Source organism: Marmota flaviventris, chromosome X (assembly GCF_047511675.1).
Source record: "Marmota flaviventris isolate mMarFla1 chromosome X, mMarFla1.hap1, whole genome shotgun sequence".
Lineage (NCBI taxonomy): Eukaryota > Metazoa > Chordata > Mammalia > Rodentia > Sciuridae > Marmota > Marmota flaviventris.
Genome location: NC_092518.1, coordinates 119638994 through 119644248, shown reverse-complemented (window position 1 = coordinate 119644248; position 5255 = coordinate 119638994).

The window sequence follows — 5255 nt, the reverse complement described above, 5'->3', positions numbered from 1 at the left end:
AAAGGTCAAGGCCTAACTCCTATACTTTCCACCACTCTGCCATGTGAACTGTGTACCTCTAAGGAAATGAATTCAAAGTCAGCCTATTTTCCTTTCACCTATCATTATCATACTCTTTCTATTATGATTTTAATGTCTCCTCCAAAATCATGTATTGAAAACTTAATCTCCAGTGCAATAGTATTGGGAGGTAGGGACTAGTGAACCCTCTTCAGTCATGAGGGTTCCTCTCTCAAAGATGGACTAACGCACTATTTAAAAGGCTTGCAAGAATAAATTCCCCCTCTCCTGCTCTTCTGCTATACGAGGACCCAGCATTCTCTCTGAAGTAACAGAGAGATCAGGCCTCAACCTGCTTACAGTTCATCTTGGATTCCCCAGCTTCCTGAACTGTAAGAGAACAAACTTTATGTTCTCTATAAATTATCCAGTCTCAGGTATTCTTTTGGATATAGCCTCACAAAATGGAGTAAGACATCCCCTCAATGAAAGCAATGATGATCTACTGAATCAGATTCCAGGCACTGATTGGGTTTGATTTTCTAGTGTGTAAGGTCTTTGGAGGATGAAGAAGCATGAGCCTAGCTGGAGCAAGTGACTCAATATCTTGCTATTCCCTCGAAAACCAGCCAACATAGTTTAGTGTCTCACTTGAAAAGTGAAATTCTGAGATGTGATTTTGTTACAGGGAAGAGGAACACTTAGGATTCTAGAGCAGGAAAAAGGAAATAAATGCCCAATGTGTTTCAATCATGCTCACTTGGCTTTCACATTGGGATTTAAAGCTCAAATCCCAAGCAGTGATAAAATCACAGCTTTGGTTTTCTTTGTCTTGCATCTAGTTATCTCATGGTAGCTTTATAGATAGAAAAGGTACCTAGTTGAGAGCTTGTTTATTTCACTGAGTCTTCTGACTGTATAACTTACTGTGCAACACACTCCAATGGGAACATATATCAAAGTTGTGAACTAGGAATAGCAAAACTGGTTGAGCTTTAGGTGCTTCCTTGTTACTGATATTTTACTCTGTCCCTTACTAAAGTTTTCCTCCAGTTCCTGCAGATCTTCTGGTTCCATGTCCCCTGGATTTCAGATTTCCAATCTTCCTTTCAATTTAGTTGTCTTTATTCTGCTGATTCCTATCTCTTTGCCTGAACTGATTCTTGTTTCTGTGCTTCTACGTCTTGTCTGGCTTCTAGCCCTTGATTAGTTCTTCTCTTTATTGTTTCCATGCCCCAACTCTGGTTTTTCTACTCACATGTGAACCACAGACTTATTCTTGCCTACAGTATGAATTCATCATTATTTTGAATTGACTAGCAGCTTCCAGACCTATGACTTTGCTTCACCTGTAACCCTCTGACTCAGCTTAGTAATCAGTCCACTCCATGTTCTCAGTCTGGTTCCCATCTTTTCTGATTCTTACTCCTCACCTGATGTCCACAATTTGTTGGAATTATTTTTAGAAAGAGATTATACTTGACCAAGCAGTTTTCTGAATAAACTATCATATCGCTGATGCCAAAGTTAGATTCTGGATCTTTATTTTTGCCACCTAGTCCTGTGCCCAACTGATCACAAAACAGAGGGAGGTTGTGTAGTTGCCTACTATTAAGAGCATATCTTTAAAAGAAAAAGAGAGAGAGCATATCTTGTGGGGGAGGGGTGCTGGGGTTGTGGCTCAGTGGTAGGGTGCTTGCCTAGCATGTGTGACGTACTGGGCTCGATTCTCAGCACCACATACAAATAAATAAAATAAAGGTCCATCAACAACTAAAAAATATTTTTAAAAAAAGAGTATATCTCTAAAAACCATGGCTAAGGCGCTGGGGATATAGCTTAATTGGTAGAGTGCTTGCCTCGCATGCACAAGGCCCTGGGTTCAATCCCCAGCACCACACACAGAAAAATTCCCTAGTAAATTTGGTCTGCAGTACCATCTCTGTATAAGACATTACAATAGTTATTTACATATATAACACATGCAAATTAGTTTTGAGTCCTGTCCAGAGGATGCATATGTAAAGCCACCTTTAAAGCTCAAGAGGAATACTTTGCATTCCAGGGACTCCTGTTCAGGGAAAAAGCCGCTGGGACCTAAGAAAGAGACTTGAATTTCCAGACTCACATTGTTCAAAGTATTGGAACATGCTGTCCTTTCAATATTAAGAAAGCATGACTTTGATTATGATTATTTTCATTATGAATGATTGTTTCTATTATACCATTCCTCCAAGGAATGGAACCAAATGACCTCCTGAATATTCTAAAATCTATTTCTAGATCTCATCAATGAAATGAATATATACACAGATTTTCTAATTAGCTGGAAGAAGCCAAATGTTGACTTTAATGATATTTCTGGAACAGGAAGCAAACAATTTCACAACAATGGGATGGTATACATTCTGGCTTTGAATGTTTCTTAAGACTGAAAATAGAATTTTTTTTCACAGCATCATCAAGTGAGCCCTAAAGGAAAGAACATGCTGACCAGTGGCAAGCATAAACATTAGAAAAGTATTCTCCAAGAGAACTGTGCATTCTGGTTGTCCATTTACCAGTTGAGGCACAAATAAGATCTTGCTTTGTAATTCAAGACTACCATTGTGAATAAAAGTATTACTACTGATATAGCAAACAATGTGTGTTGTGAAGAAGATTTTTTTTTAAATTAAAACTAATATTTTATCTAATTCTTTGATGAAAGGTTACTGTAAACTAATTATTTTCTATACTTAGGGTCTCATTCTATTTAGTCTATAAAAATTTACTAATCATTGTTGGTCTTAGAGAGTCTCAGAATTTCTCTTGGTTAATGAGATAAGAACTTTTGGGGGACAGGTATCTAAGGATCTAACTTAGGGGTGCTTTTCTACTGAGCTACATCCCTAGCCCTTTTTTATTTTTATACAGGGTCTCATTAAATTGCTGAGGCTGGCCTCAAACTTGCAATCCTCCTCCCACAGCCTCCCAGTAGCTGGGATTATAGGCATGTACCATGGCAGCCAGTGATAATAAACTTTTTGAAAATTATGGGCAATATTTTCATAATAGTAGTCAGATCTTTGGATTTAATATAGAGCTTTTTTTGGTGGTGGGGGGGGGGGGGGTAACAGGGATTGAACTCAGGGGCACTTGACCACTGAGCCACATCCTCAGTCCTATTTTGTATTTTATTTAGAGACAGGGTCTCACTGAGTTGCTTAACAACTGAGTCTGGCTTTGAACTTGTGATCCTCCTGCATCAGCCTCCTGAGCCACTGGGATTCATGCCTGACTAATAGAGAGCCTTTTAAAAATATTTTTTAGTTGTATAGGGACTCAATGCCTTTATTTGTTTTTATGTGGTACTGGGATCAAACCCAGTGCTCACACTTTCAAGGCAAGAGCTCCACCACTGAGCCACAACCCCAGCCCCTAATATAGAGCTTTTTAATGTATTGCTTTATCTCTATTTACTCATGTTAAATGGGAAAATAAAGCTAATAATATAGGACCAACCTAAAAATGTTAGGTAAGCTTTCGTTTGTCCCTTCAGATACTTAACTGCTTGCTTTTCCTCTCTTCTTTGTGACCAGGAAGCTAATTGTATGAACCACATCTGTGGGCTTCCCTGACTTTTGGCTTTCAGTTGGGTTCATTCAATGGGAGCCATTAGCAGGAAGTCAGAGGTCATCTAGAGAGTAGGGTTGAGGCATTTATTTCCCCAGTTCCCTTTGGTAGGCCTCACTGGGTTGGCTACATCTTTTTTCCTCCTCTCTGATGGCTGTCCCCAAACAGCTTTATGCTCTACTCTCTTCTCTTGCCTTCCTGCCTGGGAGCCTAGAAGCTTAGAAATAGTAATGGGTGCCGCTTAAGAGTGCTTCAAAACCACTTGTGAACTTCCCTTTAATCTTGTGCCACACCTGTATAAACAATCCCTTTATGAAACTTCTCAATTACTCCAACTGAGCATACCATCTATTCCTCCCAGCACCATGACTGATGCTGTATATCACAGATTTGGGGTGAACTAAATAAGATATTATATGCCAGATCATGTTAAAAAACATAAAGTGTTGGGGCTGGGGCTGGGGCTGAGCGGTAGTGCACTTGCCTGGCATGTGTGAGGCACTGGGTTCAATTCTCAGCACCGCACTCACTACATATTAAATAAATAAATAAATAAAGGTCTACCAACAGCTAAAAATACATTATACATATATATATATATATGTGTGTGTGTGTATATATATATATATATGTGTGTGTGTGTGTGTGTGTGTGTGTGTGTGTGTAGATTATATATATATATATATATATATATATATATATATATATATATATATATATCCTTGCCAGGAGCAGTGGTACACACCTGTATTTCCAACGACTCGGGAGGCTGAGGCAGGAGGATCACAAGTTTGACCAAGTTCAGCAACTTAGTGAGTCCCTAAGGAACTCATCGAGACCCTATCTCTAAATAAATATACAAAATGGCTGGGGATGTGGCTCAGTGGTTAAGGGCCCCTGGGTTTAATCCCCAGTACCAAAAAAAATTTTTTTTAAAGGCTATGGGATGTGGCTTAGTGATTAAGAACTCAGGGTTCTAAATAAATAAATAAAAGCATACACATACATTAGTTCATATTTTATCCAAAATCAAATGCTGAACAATTGAACTAACCAGTGAGACAGAAACTAAGGTAGATCCAAGACAGGAGGTTAAAACAAAATTCAACCAGCATGTAACTGATTAGTTCACCAAAGAGTAAACTGCCAGAGCTGAGAAAGAGATGATGGGAGCCAGCAGAAGGACCCACACCCCAGAAGTGGCCATTTTAAATAAGATGTGGAGCAGCAAAGATTCAAAGGAAGTAGAGAAGTATGATCAAGCATAATTCCAAGATAGCCCCCAAAGGCAGTCTCTCCCTCATCTGTGCCTAGTCTCTAGACAATAGTGCACAGCCACCATTGAGGGGACAAAGCACCATAAATTCATTTCCCCAGTAGTTTCCCTGCCCCACAATTGACTGCAATACTATCTGAGGTCAGTTTAAGAGCATTTGCTATCTGTAAATTTGCCTCAGTGAAGTCTTGGAGTAAAACTGCTCCTGACCATGCTTTCCAGCCCATCCCCTGATTCTTTGGATTACTTGTCTTTATCATGTATTCATATTATTCCACCCATGGTGGATTGTACCAGTTTTCTCTGGTATAGAAATGCTTGAAAAAAACAGAAGTATTGGGCTAGGGTTGTGGCTTAGCTGTGG